The 16,741-nt window shown below is 43.5% G+C and overlaps 1 long non-coding RNA gene across 1 annotated transcript in view; it reads right to left on the bottom strand.

The window, feature by feature from the left end:
* The window catches only part of LOC138820162 (uncharacterized), a 32,088-nt gene extending 21,058 nt beyond the window's left edge, over positions 1-11,030 (bottom strand). The window contains exons 1-2 of the long non-coding RNA XR_011369746.1: positions 10,772-11,030; positions 4,088-4,207 (exon numbers count right to left, since the gene is read on the bottom strand). This is a non-coding gene — a long non-coding RNA (uncharacterized lncRNA). The remainder of the gene's footprint in view (positions 1-4,087; positions 4,208-10,771) is intronic.
* Positions 11,031-16,741: the final 5,711 nt, after the last annotated feature.

Genomic DNA, 16,741 nt, shown 5'->3' with positions numbered 1-16,741 from the left:
AGTCATTAGGAGCTTCTTTTCTTCCTGTGAGGGACACTGCTCAGACACACTTACAAGAGCACTGACAAAGAAAATGAACGTAGACTTCAAACTGATTGCAGCTTCTACATATATTGCAATCATGTGATTGTACCTAGCCTTGAAATGAACAGAAATGTATAAGTCTATCATGTTGCATGTGCCGATGTTGTAGGTTGGCAGACATGTATGTCAGCAACTGCTCACAAGTGTTTTAGACCCATGGATGATGACTTGCTTTATCATTAAAAAAAGTTTTAAACTGGTAGTGCAGAGTAGGACGTGAATTCAGGGGCTGGGCCCTGTCCCTTTGCTATTTTTACTCAAGGCTAGTGCTTTACCACTTGAGCCACAGCTCCATTTACCTGCTCAGGCTGGCTTTGAACCGCAATCCCCACCTCTTAGCCTCCTGAGTAGCTAGTATTACAAGTGTCAGCCAACAGTGCCCAGCTGACACATAAATGTCTTTTGTTTAGTGACCTAGGAAGATGGCTCAGTGATAGAGTATTTGCTTCTCATGCATGAAGCCCTGGATTTGATTCCTCAACACCACATGAACAGACAAAGATAGAAATGGTGCTGTGGCACAAGTGGTGGAGCATTGCCTTGAGCTTAAAGAGCTGAAGGACAGTGCCAGAGTTCAATCCCCATCACTAACAAAAAATATTTTGTTTACATATGGTGGAGTTCCTTTCAATGTATATACTATTTTAGATAAATATGAAGAAGCACTTAAGCACCTTACATTGTATAAAGATAAGCGTTATGTATTTCTGGGAAGAAAGTCATTAACTTACATTATGTAATGGTGTGTGTGAGGCACCAAACGGTCTCTACATCTTTGTCATTCTCCTGAAATTTGCCTTGGGTGCAGTGCAATGTTCAATGCTCAGACCATCTCAATAGACACATTTGGCATTTGTCAAAAATGACAAATCCCAGAGTGGTACTGGTGGCTCACAGTTATAATCCAATCATGAGGTTTGCAATGCGAGGATTGCGTTTAAAAGCCAGCCTGGGCAGGCAAATCTGAGTCTCTTACGATTAATTAACAATGAAAAACTTGAAAAACAAAAAATGGAAGAAGCCAAATCACCAGTGGCTCACGCCTGTAATCCTAACTACTCAAGTGGGAGATCTAAGGACCACAGTTCAAAGCCAGACCAGGCAGGAAAGTCCATGAGACTCTTTTGTTATTGTTGTTGGGTCTGGTCCTGGGGCCTGAACTCTGGTTCTGAGCACTGTTCCTTATCTCTTCAGCTCAAGGCTATCTCTCTACCACTTGAGCCACATTGCCACTTCTGCCTTTTTTCTTTTTGCTTATGTGGTACTGAGGAATAGAATCCAGGGCCTCTTGCATGCAAGGCAAGCCCTCTACCACTGAGCCACTTTCCAAGCCCTCCATGAGACTCTTATCTCCAATAAATCACTAGAAAACCAGAAATGGCACTGTGGCTCAAGCAGTAAAGTGCTGTCTTTGAACTGAAGACCTCAGGGACAGCGCCGAAGCTCAGAGTTCAAGTCCCATGACCGACCAAAAACAAACAAACAAATAAAGGATCCCTTGTAGGAAAGTCTGTAAGACTCTTATCTCCAATGAATCACCAAAATGCCAGAAGTAGAGATGTGGATCAGGTGGTAGAGCACTGGTCATGAGTGATAAAAACTAAGAGACAGAACCCAGGCCCTGAGTTTAAGACTGAAGATCTGAAAACACACACACACACACACACACACACACACACACACACACACACACACACACACATACACACAGGAAGAAAAATTGCTATTTTAGTCCAAATGCACGTACAGATGTGCAGGTACATAAGTTTCAAAGAGGCAGAATCAAATATAATCACAGTTTGGAATACCAAAAAATACCATGTCCCATCAGTTCCTGGCAGAGAAGGAAGGCATGTGGCATTCCACCCTCAGGTAACTGCTCTTGGGGACATTCTGGGAAATCCCTCCACAGGAACACGTCTGGACTACTGGAGAGTCAAAGGTGGCAAATTCCTCAAGAACCAGAAATTCACATTTCACTCCCTCCAAGGGGCCTACAGCTCCAAGAGGGTCTTTGCACTCACTCCCCAATCAACAATACCTAAAATACAGATAGGATGGGGAAGAGTGAATAGGGAGAATTAGTGGGGAGGCCTAGCGTCCCTGTGCAAGTGGTTAAATGGGAAAAGGACTGACCTGAGGAGAGACACAGGATATGCAGGTGGAAGTTAGGGAGGGGAGCAAAGATGATGAGGGCATCAGTCCTACAGGATACAGACATGTGCAGACAGGGTACACTCCAGAAAGAGAATGCTGGAGGAGGTCAGGGGACAGGAGAGGGCAATAGAAAGAACTGATTGTAAAGTATGGTAAGTAGAAATAAGACTTCCATACTGGGGCACCAAGGGCCCTGGGTTCTATTTCTGACTCTACTGAGTGGACAAATCCCTATCCTCGCAGCCTCAATTTACCCCACCTGGGAGAAAAGTAGGAAGAAGCACAGACTGTTCTGGTGCTGCCACTGAGGTCACAGAGGAGGAGAAAGGAGAAGCTGCAGGTTTGAAGTAAACCCAGACAGGGGTGGGAGACTGGGGAGCAGCATTCTCTCAGCACCATACTGAGGCACTCAGTTATCTGCCTCCAAACCCCTCGGGGTGCCATCAGGCTGCCGATTATGGTGCAGAGCCCCAGCCCCACGTTGAGCAGGAAGCATAGGGCTGCCAGTAATAGAGTCACTGCCTGCAGAAGTGACACCTTCTGCTTCTGCACAGCCAGTCAGCCCCACCTGCCCTGTAACCTTGCTCCAAGCCTAGGCATGTCCACATGGTGGCAACAGTAACAACTCAGCAAAAGAGTGTGGCCCAGGCACCAGGCCACTCCACAGCCCACCTTCACTTCTTCTGTTTACAGGCTAGCAACCCAGATGCTACCACTTAGTCACCACCTCAGGGGGGAGTCGCAGCCACCAACCCACAAGTTGGGGACTATGGAGTCCTCACAGTCAAGATCCCCACTTCCACACTTGTTAGACAACGAATATATCTGTTACCTTGGCCTTCTGGAGAGTTCCAGTCTATCTAGGTGTGATGTGTGGGTCTGATATCAGATATATCCCTCCTCAACTGAAATGGTGCATCTTGCTCCTCCATGGCTCCCCCCCTTGCCAAGTGAGGTGAGAAAGAGCCAGAATTGGATTGTTGGGCTATAAGCCGTACGTGCTTGGTGCTAGTGAGCAGGGTGCGTTTTGGTGGTTCAAGTGTACCCCAGGGATCTATCCCTCTTCACAGCCTCCTCTGCGTCTGTGAGCTATCCTTGAGGAGTCGAGCTTCTCAGGCTTTGCAGATACTGCTGGAGCCCTGCCATTGCCCTGCCTCCAAGGTCTCAGACTCCCCACTGCTGTTGGCCAAGGCCTGAGGACACCAAGACCCCAGGATTTCAGTGTCCGCAGCCATGAAATGGGGTCCATGCTGTGATCAGTGTGTACTGTTCCACTAATGGGCCACAGATGTTGGGTGTGCATGCACATATATAAACCAGAGAGCATTGCCTGCTGCCTGTGACATCTGTCTGCCATTTCTACCAAAGTGTTAGGGAGGCAACATGAGACTGTCCTCTGGCCTCTTCCTCATGAAGGTACAGTCCCATGCATGTCCTCTGGACACTAAGTGCACGCCGATCCCTTCCAGAAACCTCCACTTTAGTGTTTGTCTCTATCCAACCCCATTAGGCAACCATCAGCCAGCACCAATGTGGGCTAGACCCTGTGCCAGGCTCCAGGAGGATGTGCAGGAAGCCCCAAGCCCTAAGAGTTCAAATGACTGAGGGCTGAAACACTAAACAAACATGGAGTGACCCAAGACAGGCTAATGTGGTGAGGGCTCTGAAGAAAGACTTTCTGCACCACAGAGAATCTGGTCCTCCTGATCCACTGCTCATCCCGAAACTGCTTATTCCCTGATGCCTTCCTGTCTGCCATGTTCCACATGTGCCCTCTTGATTCTCTTCTTTCCAGCCTGCCACTAATCCTGGTGATTTACAAGCCACAAACATAGATAACTCTCACCTCCCGTTTCTTTTGGTTCCAGGCTGAACAGTAAGGTCAGTATTTCTGACATCATAGCTTGAGTCAATATCTGTAACAAAACTTTGAAGGCTTGGGTCACCTTGGCTTGAATCCACATTCCTGGGGATGACACACAAGAATTAATCAAAATAGGCAGTTTTGGCTCAAACTTGTAATCCTAGCTACTCAGTGTGATATCTGATTTGCTATTCACTGGAAGAAAGTTTATTCTAGCCTCAATCCTTCCTGCGGTAGCTAATTTTCTCTCCTGAGCCCCTTTCCCTTGGTAAAGAAGGATATACGTGGGAACAAAAATGTAAATTCAGAAACATCTTTGCTAAAAGTAAACTTCTCTCTCTCCCTCAAGCTTCCCAGACTGGCAGCTTTGCAGTTTATCACAAATTTTGCTGAATGCCACTAACAATTATAATGCTTATCACCAGCTGTACTGAGTTCTTTATTACTCAGGAAGTTGTAATAAACATCAGAGGCATTGACTCGTGTGTCCCCATCTGAGCTTCTGTGTGGTGTGAGGGTGCATGCTGACATGCATTCTCTCTGGGAAAAGGATTCCCCTTCTTCAACATCAGGGCAAAGGTCCAATGTCCCAAGGCATGTTTGACTCAAGGCTATGATTTGCTTCTTTAACCTTGCTTGCTTGCTTTGGTAAACATCACCTATGTGAAAGCACTTCCTATAAAAATCCCCCCTGAACAACAAACAGGGCTGTTCTCTAGCTCTGTGAGCTGAGGACAGATGGAATATGGCTAAATAAAGAACTTCCAGCCAAATTGCCTGAGTGCTGTCATATCTTTCTGGGAAATTGGAATACTACAATTTAAATTGGAATACAACACAAGTGGCTAAAATCTGAAGACTAATCTCCATTTGAAGCCAGCCTTACAAGAAGGCCCATGACATGACACTTTTATCTCCAATAAACTACTCAGAAAAACAAGAAGTTCTGTGACTCAAATGATAGAGCACTAGCCCAAAGCATAAAGAGGCTCAGGAACAGCACCCAGGCCCTGAGTCCAGGTGCCAGTACTGGGAAAAACAAATACAACAACAACAACAACAACAAAAAATGGGTAATCAACTCTCCTGTCTTCCTTGTCCTTACTTCTCAGCCTAGTACTGTCTTTGTGTGTTCTGTCTCAGTGCTGTTGACCAAGAAGTCCTTTGCACACAGAAAGCCTGCTCTTTCTTACCTGCACTGGCCACATCATTCATTCTCTATTCTCCATTCGATGTTAAACTTTTTTTTGGGGGGGGAAGGTCCGGTCGTGGGGCCTGAACTCTGGGCCTGGGAGCTGTCCCTCAGCTCTTCAGTTCAAGGCTAGCACTCTACCACTTGAGCCATAGCGCCACTTCCGGCTTTTTTCTTTTCTTTTTTTTTTTTTTAATATTTTATTTTATTTGAGAACATACTTACAGAGGGGTTACAATTACATGGGCAGGATAATGCATACATTTCTTACCAAGCATTGCAGCCTCCTCCTTTGTTTACCCTTCAACGGCTTTTTTCTTTTTGCTTATGTGGTGCTGAGCAATCGAACCCAGGGCCTCAGGCATGCAAGGCAAGCTCTCTACCACTGAGCCACTTTCCCAGCCCCTCTATGTTAAACTTACTTGTTCAAGGCTGATGTTCTATGTTGGGTCTTCGTCCGTCCCACGAAAGATGGATGGGGTCTGAGGAAAGGTAAGTGTGGCGCTCGCCCATTCCCCAGCCCAGGAGACAATCAGACGCAGCGGGGAGCCAAATCCAGCAGGTAGAAAACTCATTTATTAACAGAGAGCAGCCCTTATTAAATACAAAAAGGGCGGGTGGCATGGCAAGGGAGGAAGAGGAACCAATCACTGTCAAGGTCACACCCTATCATGCACCTGAGCCTTCATGGGCTGGTTAGGCACTGATCGGAAGATCAATTGGGCTCTGCCCACTCTACTCTCTCCCAGCGCCATCTTGGCTGCCCATGTGCTCTATAGTAAATTGGGCTCTGCCCACTCAACCCCCTCCCAACGCCATCTTTGCTGCCCATGTGCTCCACAGTTCTATTGTTGAGTCTCACCTCTACTGTATCTCACTTTTTGGAGATAAGAGTTTCAGCAACATTTCTTTCTAGTCTGGCTTCAAGCCTCCATCCTCAGTTCTCAGCCCTATAAGTAGCTAGTTTTATAAGTGTGGGCCACTGGTAGCCAGCAAATTTGACTATGTTTTGGTACCTTATATATGTAGAATCATAAATATAGTTTTTATTTTTAATATGGTTTATTTCACAGTATTTTAAAGATTCATTCTTGTTGTAGCATGGTCAGAATGTCATTCCTTTTTAAGATTGAATAATATTCCCTTGGCTGGTTATACCACATTTTGTTTACCCATCAAGAGACATTTGGTTTTCTACCTTTCTACTACTGTGTATAATGTCATGAATAACATTAGTATCTTTTACATTGTGCACACTGTTGTAAAAACACGCCAGAGACATCCTTTTATAATAAACTGAGGTGAATCCCCCTGTGGCTTTCCTTCATATTAATTATCAAAGAGAAAACTTAAAGCCAGTGAGGCTCATATGGAGTGACCAACTTAAATATTTTTCATCCTATTTACAAGGATATTGCTGTATTCCTATATAAATAAATATCCAGCCAGGTACTGGTGGCTCATGCCTGTAATCCTAGCTACTCAGGAGGCTGAGATCTGAGGATTGCCAGGTTGGGCAGGAAAGACTGTGAAACTCTTATCTCAAATTATCCACCAGAAAATCCAAAGTGGTTCTGTGGCTCTAGTGGTAGAGTGCTAGACTTGAGCTGAAGAGCTGAAAGAAAGTGCCCCGGCCCAGTGTTCAAGCCCCATGTTCAAAAATAAATCAATAAACAATATCCAACAAGTTGACAAATCAGGCAAGGCCTTTGCAAATTTGTTCTTCTCTTCTCTGGAAACTTCTTCTACACCTTTGTGTGGACCTGAATGCTTAATAGTTCCTGTCTTTGATCCTAGCTTATCAGGAGGCTGAGATCTAAGGATCCATGTTCAAACCCAGTCTGGAAAGCCAATTCTGACAGACTCCTATCTCCAATACACTAGCAAAAAACTTCAAAGTAGAAGTTTAGCTAAAGTGGTAGAGCATCTGCCTTGCAGGATAAAGCTAAGCAAGTGTATGGGACCCTGAGTTCAAGCCCCAGTACTTGTACACACACACAAAAGGAAAATAAACTTTGCTTAATTCGTTCATCTTTTCAGCAGCTAGATCAGAAGTTCTGCCACAGAAAGGCCTTCCCTGGCCATATGACCTAAAATATTAACTTCCTCTCAGTTCCTTGATTTTTCCTCAGAGCAGGTCTCAGTTTGGGCCTCCCTCTGAAGGGTGTGAGCTCCAAACTCACTCTATTTTATAGCATCCTTTTTTCTAGCAGCACCTAGTCCCCATTATTGAAAACCAGAAAATTGGACCTCCTTCTGAGCAGAGCAGTTTGCAAAAAGGGTCGCCCTCTTCTCTGGGTCAAGTAGCCCAAATAGAGCTGACAGCTGAGGATTTTAGCTCATACAACTCTCAACCACGGGAAGGTAAACTGAGGACCTTCCCAGGATAAGAAGTAATTCCTGCTTGAGCAAAATGTATCAATCAATGTCACAACAGGAAGGAAACTATTCAGAATATATCTTCCCTTCCCCTCTCCTCTTCTAGCTCTCAAGAGGATTTTGAAAAAAATTGGATTTAAGTGTGGTTATTTTTCATATCTTCCCAGAGTCACTTGTTCAAAGCTGCACACCAGCCCAGGTTGCCCACAATAGGAACTCCACCTTAGGAGCCCAGCTTTAATCTTGGACCTCTTTCATCACTCTTACAATATAGGATGCACCCAACAAGGGAAGGGGCTTCAGGGGCTTTATCCTCCTCCCACAGACAAGTTAGTTCCAGAGGGAAAAACTGACCTGGCCATCGACTGAAAGTGAACCAGAATAGGATGAGCTCAGAGTGAGCCCTCCTAATGGGAAAGTCACAACCATTAAGTTAGATAATATATAATAAAGGGTTGCCTGTCTGTGGTGGCTGACACATGTAATCCTAGCTATTCAGAAAGCTGAAGTATGAGGACTGGGGCTTGAACTCAGAGCCTGAGCCCAAGGCTAGTGCTCTACCACTTGAACCGCAGTACCACTTCCAGCTTTTTCAGAGTTGGTTATTGAGATAAGATTCTCATGGACTTTCCTGGTCAGGCTACCTTTGAACCACAATCCTGAATCCTCAGCCTCCTGAGTAGCTTAGATTACAGGTGTGAACCACCAGTGCCCACCTGGCCCCCATTTTTCAGATGTACCTCACCTCATTCTCTTTCTCACTCAGAACCAGCCACACACCACTTCCTCCTGATATGGGGTTTATTCCAGCCCTGAGACTTTCACCCTAGCTATTGCCTCTGTCACATGCCCCCAAAGCTGGCTCCCTCTCAATCTACAGGTCTTGGCTTCAGTGCTACCTCTTCACAGAAACCTTTTCTCTATGTATGTGGATTCTGGGGTTTGAACGGGTTTGAAATCAGGACCTGGTCACTGTTGCTTATCTTTTTAAAATCTTAAATATAGTATTCTACCATTTGAGCCACAGTTCCCAATTATGCTTTATTGCTAGTTCATGGGAGATAAGAATTTCAGAGACATTTTTTTGTTGAGACTGACTTTGAAACATGATCGTCAGATCTTAGCTTCCTGAGTAGTTAAGATTACAGGTGTTAGCCACCAGCACTTGACTCACAAGGACTCTTTCTGGCACTCTCACCTGCACTATTTATCTTTCTATAGTTGTTTCATATATTGGTTTATTGACTTTTTACTTGGTTTCCACAAATAAATGATCAGTTGTGTCTTGGGTAGGTTCCCTGTCTGCTCCTAGCCTACATTTTGGATCATTCACACCTGACATGCATCTGATGAATGGTGAATCTCTCCACCCACTGTCCCCTTTTACTTTCCTTTCTTTATTATTTGTTGTATGGTCTTTGGCCTTGATATCAGGGTCTGGGCATTGTTCCTGAGTGTAATCCTAGGTTGTTAATGTTAGCTTCTTGGGAGGCTGAGATCTGAAGACCGTATGTCAAAGCCAGTCCAGATAGAAAAGTCCCTGAAACTCATCCCCATTTAACCACCAGAAAACTGGAAGTGGCATTGTTGTTCAAGTGGTAGAACACTATCTCCTACTTGTAATTGCTTGCAAACATTAGTTCCTCTGGCTTCAGTAGCCAGCCTTTGGATTGAGACATGATCTCTCTATGCAGCCTTGGCTGTATAGGGATTATCCCTCCTATAATTCGTTTTTGAGTATAATTCTTGCAATCTTTCACATCCCAATAACAGGTCCCTGTGCTCTCAACTGCTATTATCTTTGATGTCTTATAATACTCTCCACCCCTTTCTCGAGAATTGCTCTGCTCCTGGGCCTGAATACTGCAGCATATTCTGAGAAGAGTGGTAGCTATTCGCTAGCCACTCCAATCCTGCCCAAACTCCGCCTAAAATTATACTTTGGTCTAATTATGAGGCTACCCAGAAGGAAGGGAATATTCTGCTAACCCCCCTCCTCCAGCCCTGCTTCTTAGTAGACAGTTTATGATCTCAAATTGTGGCTCCCCAGAGAGGAATCTTTCACTGCTGCTTAAAAAGAAAGACCAGGCAAGGGAAACAACACAGAATCCTGGCCTGGAACTGTGCTAGGACTGGGGTTCTTCTGCAAGAAACAGAAGGGAATGGCAGGCAGAGTGGTACCTAAGCCTCTCTTCAAAGGTGACTGCTTGACATTATAAAGCAATTGAAACTCAGATGACAAGATGTAATGGTTAAGCCAGGTAAGTACACTGGCTCTCCTTCTATAGGGAGAGGTAAGTTGGAAAGATCTGCAAGAGTTGGGCACGGTGGCACTGTTGAAGGTACTCTTTTTACTTGGACAGCCTAAGTTTTCTTTAATTAAAAGGTACATGCCCATGGCATAATTGAATGATCTGTCCTGTATAGATCCCTGGATCTCATATAGGTAGTACCTCATGTCACACATTAAGAATGATGGGTTCCAGCTTGTTGAGTCTTGGCTCATCAGAACACAGGGAATATTGTGCAACTTGTTTAAGCTATGGGTGCTCCATTATTTGTTCAATATTTGTCTCTCCCTCAGGTCCTCAATTACCAGTTGGCAGATTACATTTTGTCCTCAAACAGACAGTTTATATGGACCAACATATTTGGCCCTCAGAACTAGTGACTCTACCTGGATAACATCCTCCCCTCAAAGGGAAATCTTCCTGTTACAACAAAATATAAAAAGACACCTAAGCTCCAGATTTCCACCTTGTAGGCATATTTTCTTTTTCCAATTGTGGGGCTTGAACAGTGTCCTTGAGCAATTCAACTCAAGGCTAGAACTCTACCAATTGAGCCACTGTGCCACTCCCAGTTTTCTAGTGGATAATTGGAGATGAATATCACAGACTTTTCTGACCGGGCTGGCAATGAACCATGATCCTCAGATCTCAGCCTCCTGAGTAGGTAGGATTACAGGTGTGAAGCCAGTTCCAGCCATCATTTCTTTCTTGCAGGAACATTTCAGGGGTATGGAATAGCACAACACCACATAAATTTGTCAGCAGCTGCCCCGGGGAGAACCAGATTAGACCAAAATAACTAACCTTGATATTGCCTTTGCTGTCCAAAAGGATATTGTTGGGCTTAAGGTCTCAATGTGCGATTGTGTTCTGCTGTAATTAGTACAATTTGTTTGAAGAATCTCCTGGCTTCAACTTTATATAAGTGGTGGGATTTTCAGATAGACTTCAGAAGGTAGCCCCTAGTGGCCAATTCCATGAAGAGATATACATACTCTTTTTTCTCCATCACCAGGTACAACTTGATGATGTGTCTGGGCCATCCAGCCTTAAAAATGTCCATCTTATTCTCTATTCAATGCCTGGAGGACTTTCCCATATGAAGTATTTTAAATTGCCATCTCGGTGTCTGTGAAGTGGTGATGGGACAGTTTCACTCAGGTAACTTGGTCAAGGAGTTCTTTTGTCTGGTATTGTTTGATGATCTCCTCCTTCAAGCAGCTCGGGGATGATTCTTTGTATTCTGCGATCCTCCTGCTATGAAGGCAGGTAGCAAGTCTCCGAAAAATTAACTCAATAAAATAATGGGAAACCCGGCAAAAAGTAAAAAAGAAATACCAAAATCCAACCAACAAAAACTGCAACCAAACAGATCATCAATCTAGCTTTGAGTTAATCCAGCAGCTTACCAAGCGAGAGCTCCCAGCACTGTTAACTGACAAATGTTGGGGCACAGTGGCTTCCTATATACCCTACATGACCTATCACAATGGAGCAATCACAACTGTGCATAGTGACATCATGGGGGAAATGGACAAATCAGATTCAGACCAAGTGAGGTCAGAGAAAAAGTGGACCAATTACAGCCTGCCACCATTGACACTGTAGCTCTTAGGCCTCCAAGAATGTTGCTAGAGATTCCAGGAGGACTTGAGGTTGCTATGGTTATTTTTGTGGAATTTTTGAAACCACTAATACAGTGGTCAATGTCCTCTGACCTATGAGAGCACTCCTGCATTTTACAAATTGCTTCTGTGGAGACACTAGCCAATAGCCTCCATTCTTGATGGCCACCTTATCCTATGACTTGTTCCAGGAATGACACAGCACAAAGTCCTCCATCCTTCTTAAGGACACCTGTCTCCCACAATTTACTCCTGAAGGGACAAGGTCCAGGCTGGTTCTGAGCCACAATCCTCACAATTCAGCTTCCAGAGTAGTTAGGATTATAGGCCTGAGCCTTCAGTATTTAGCATCTCTCACTTTTAGAAGAAATATATTTTTTGTTTTGTTTTGTTTTAGAAAGGGTAGTTGTAAGGTTGGGGATTTTGCTCAATGGAAGAGTGCCTGCCTGGTGAGTACAAGGCCCTGAATTCGGCCCCTACCTCTGGGGTGGGGGGAATGTTATAAAAGAAAGGTTGGTGTTAGATATGTCCTTTTCTTTTAGCACTTTGAATTTGTTGCCCTTGCTGCCTAATACTCTTTTTTCTAATGAAAAATTGGTCATAATATCATTGAAGATCACTTGTGTGTGAGGAGTTGTGTCTCTGTGCTTTGGGAGGATTGCTGTCTTTGAGTATTTAATTAGAATGTGTTTTAGTGTGGATCTATGGGATTATGCTAATTGACTTTTGTTGAGCTGCTAGATTCCTGCATATAAGGGTTCATGCTTTTAATGAAAATTGGGAAGATTTTGGTAATTATTCCTCCAAATACTATGCAGTTTTTCTCTCCTGTACATTATATATATAGATATATACACATAAATATACATTATACATAATACATACATACATTATATACATATTCACATTGTATATGTGAATACGCTAATATAAATATATATTCCTACATATTTGTATTATATATATATTTACATACATATATTTATTTTTCACATAGCTTCTACTTTTGTGATTGTTTATGGAAGTCTAGATTCGTACAAGTTGCTTTGTCAGAGATAGAGTTAGAAGTTTCCTCTTTATATCTTGGTGAAAATAAACATTTCTTGGCAAGGATATTGAAGCAGGTACAATCTAGCCTGATTTACTGTCTCTGTCAGGTTTCTGAGCACAGGACCATTGCTTGTCAGGTTCTTCTATTGTGCACTGTGATCTTTTGCAGTGTCATGCTCTGCTTCAATGGACACCAGGCCTGCAATTAGAAGAGGAGCTGCTCCAAAATCAACCTGCTTGGTGCAAAAGTTCTTCTGGAGTGACCTTAGTAGATGCCCCTGTTCCAGGACTACCGACTGCTGACTGTGGACTGCACAAGCACAGGAACTTTTTTGACCCAAGTCAGAGGTCTGCAGTGGAGCCCGGGAGTGCTGCCCTGATTCTGGTTGTGCTAGGAGCCAGGCTGGGGGCAGAGAGACCTCACTGTGGCCTGACCTCTGGGGCGCAACAGGTTCAAGGGCTCTTTCCAGGAGACATGTGTAGTTGTAGGGAGCAGAAGCCGAGCTCCGAAGGCCCCTAAGCACATGCTGGAAAATGGAGCTGGGAGGGCCAGGCTGTCCAGGTTGTCAGGGGGCAGGCGATGAGCCTATATTAGTAGTCTTCAGGGTTCCAAATGAAGATCTAGACTTGCTTGCTATCTGGAAATGTCCCATGCTGTTGAGGGTAAAACTGCCAAGGCCCACAGTTAAAGGACAGGCTGGTGGCTGGCAATGGAATGTTGAAACTGGAGTGCAAAGACATCACAGTGGGCTCTGTGGGTTCCCTAACATTGCAGAGTAGGGATGCTGGAACCCAAGGAGATACCAGGCTCTGCTGGCTGGGCACTAGATAGACTTCTGGATGAAGCCTTGCTGGATGGACTAGCAGAATCCATGGTTCCACTCACCCACAGGCACATGAAGCTGCCTAGCATCTCCCCAGCAGATATCTTGGGGACAGCAGCTCTCCCAACTTGGACAAGGAGGTTCTGCTTGCTAGAGGATGTGGCTTATGCTGGTCATAGACAGGAAATAAGCCTGCTGCTGGAGGAAGCTTTTGCCCCTTCCAAGGCTCCTGGATCAAGAGGAGCCCTCAGGAATACGCTCATAGAAAGGCTAGTCCCCACACACAATGAGAACATCTCTAGTTGGTTTGAATCTTTGGGGGGGGTCATGTCTTGGAATGCAGTGGTATTGTAAGAGGAGTGTTATTGACTCTTGTTCAACCTGAATTGAACCTTGATTCTTACAACAAAGCCTCCTTAGTAGCTAAGATTATACATGTGATCTACTGGTGCCTAACTCCATCAAAGTTTTTAAGCCCATGGCTCTTCAGGGAAATCATAGCCCTGGGTTCCTAGGAATCAAGATGCATGCTAGGTACGAAAGACCTTTGAGCCTGGCATAAGTGGAGGAGTAGAGAGGGCCCCCATGTCACTGGGTGTTGAATCAGTACAATTGTTGGCATGAACATCTGGCTTTTCTGAGACCAGAAGAAAGCTCAAACTTGCTAGATAGGCAAAGATCCAGAAGAAGGAAGGATCAGAATGCAGGGTTTTAAGCACAATTTCTGTGAAATGAAGATTCAAAAGGGAGAAGTGACTTCTGAAAGTCCCATTTATGGCAGTGGAATGAAGGAGAAACCTTAGTGCCCTGCACCCCAGGTTATGACATGCCTGCAGTCAGATCGTAAGGAAGCTAGGAGGCCTCCAAGAAGGCAGTGGCATTAAATGAGTCCTGGGATCATTCGCCCAGTGACAGATGTAAGAAGCCGCAGGCTTGGACACCACGCTGTTTATCCCAGGCTTATTGCCTTATGGTTAGTCTAGATGTCATAACAGCCTTGCTATAGATTCCTGGAACCAGAGACTGAATGACGCAGGACACTAAGCTCAATTGAAATCTGAAACGAGGACACCACCAATAATATCAAGGGAGTGAAGAGCAGGGGCCTGAAGCTAGGGACCAAGTGTAGAACCAGGCAGTGGTGGCTCACACTAGCTACTCAGGAGGCTAAGATTTTAGAATCGAGGTAAAATACCACCCAGGTATTAAATTTCATGAGATTTTTCTCGCTAATTAACCAGGGAAAAAAGCCAGGAGTGGAAGTGTGGCTCAAGTGGTAGAGCACTAGTCTTGAACCAAATGGTCAGACACAAACTCTATCTGACCCTGAGTAGTAAGGACTACATAGGAGGCTAAAGATTTGAGGATTAAGGTTTGCAGCCATCCTGTGCGAAAAATCCATGACACATCTCTAATAAAAAGCCAGAAATGGAACTGTGGCTCAACCGGTAGAGCACTAGTCTTGAAAACAAACTCTAAACTCGATTCTCACTCTGAGTGGTAAAGATTACTTAGGAAGATGAGATGTGAGGATTAATTTTTTGTTTGGGTTTTTATTAACTGTATTTTTTTTGTCTTTTCTTTTTTGGTTCTGGGGATCAAACTCAGGACGTTGCACTTGCTAGGCTAGCGCTTTGCCACTGAGCTACATCCCAGCCCCGTGAGGATTAATTTTTGCACCCAGCCAGGGCAAAAGAATCCATGACACTTATCCCTAGTAAAAACCAGATGTGGTACTACTTCTGTTATTGAAAATCTTGCAGTTTCTCAGTGACTTTTATCTAGAACTTCTCTGTTATTTTCAAAGTTGAATGCTTCTTTTTCCTAATTATGCATTCTGATGAATGTAAAATACACAAGATTTCAATGTCAGGTTTGAAATAACTCTCACATACTTGACTAACATGAAGTGCCAATGAAATCATTTGAGCTTCATCTTCAATGGGGAAGCAACAGCCTCTGAATCATTTTTATTGATAGACAATTGAAACAGAAAAGGTTGGCTTCTTAAAATATGCTTTTTATTGTAAAAATTCTGTACAGAGGGGTTACAGTTACATGAGCAAGGTAATGAGTATATTTCCTATCAAGCATTGTTGCCTCCTCCTTTGTTTTTCCCCTACCATCCCTCCCCTCCCACCTCCACAACTACAATTCCCCACACCCCCCATAAATGGTAAAGTTCAATTTTCAACATAGTGTCTTGTACATCTCATTGTTACAATGGATCAACCTATATGCCTATTTAAGCATTTTCCCTTCCCAAATTATAGAACTATATATACAAGATGCAGAGTATCGACAAGAAAAACAGTGAATACATGGGTTATACCATGGAGGAGGAACAGACAAAGAAAAAAATCACATGGTACAGAAAGGTTTGGAAAAATTTATAGTAAGGGAAGTAAACAAGCCACAAAGAAACATAGGGTCCACTGTTTCCCTTATTTGCAATGACTAGTATATATCTGGGACAAGCAAAAAAGGTCAAAAGCTATGTACATACAACCAGATAAGATGATGTTAAGCAAAATAAACCCCAAGATAGGGACACAAGTATTTTTTTTTACTTTCTTGTTATTGTTTCTAACGTATTTATAAGAGGTTAACATTTTAATGAACAGTGATATTCTGCAACTTTATCAATCAACTTCATTTCTTTCACATGTGCCCAAATTGGAGGGCTTTTTCAAGAAGATAAAAACAGAAAGAATAGGAAAATTATCGGTAGACTTCTATCTGGAGAATGGACTCATTTTATAATCAAGGAACAAAAGAATATTTCAGTGAGGAGGATATTTTTCAAAAAATCAGGGAAAGCATGAATAAAGGAAAAATGTAACAGAAGACATGTATTCTTTGCATTCTAATGCTATGTTTATTCAATAGAATATCTTTATTGTACCCAGCAAAGCATAAACACAACCTTACTTAAAATGCTACAAAGTTACAAAACACAAAATTTATAATAGTATATGTACACTGCTATGTATATAGTATATATATAGCATATATATAGTATATATATATATATATAGCATGTACTATATACAAGTATATACTATATCTATACTATACAGATATAGTATATACATAGTAGTGTAAATAAAATAAAGGCAAAAGAGAAATGGAGAGATGCAGAGTGAGCGAGCAAGAGAGAGAGAGAGAGAGAGAGAGAGAGAGAGAGAGAGAGAGAGAGAGAGAGAGAGAGAGAGAGAGAGAGAGAGAGAGAGAGAGAGGGCAATATACATATTGCCAAGGCAAACCTGCAATAC

Source organism: Dipodomys merriami, unplaced genomic scaffold (genome assembly GCF_024711535.1).
Source record: "Dipodomys merriami isolate MVZ:Mamm:240054 unplaced genomic scaffold, mDipMer1.0.p SCAF_843, whole genome shotgun sequence".
NCBI classification, from domain to species: domain Eukaryota; kingdom Metazoa; phylum Chordata; class Mammalia; order Rodentia; family Heteromyidae; genus Dipodomys; species Dipodomys merriami.
This window is presented reverse-complemented; position numbering and strand designations above follow the sequence as displayed.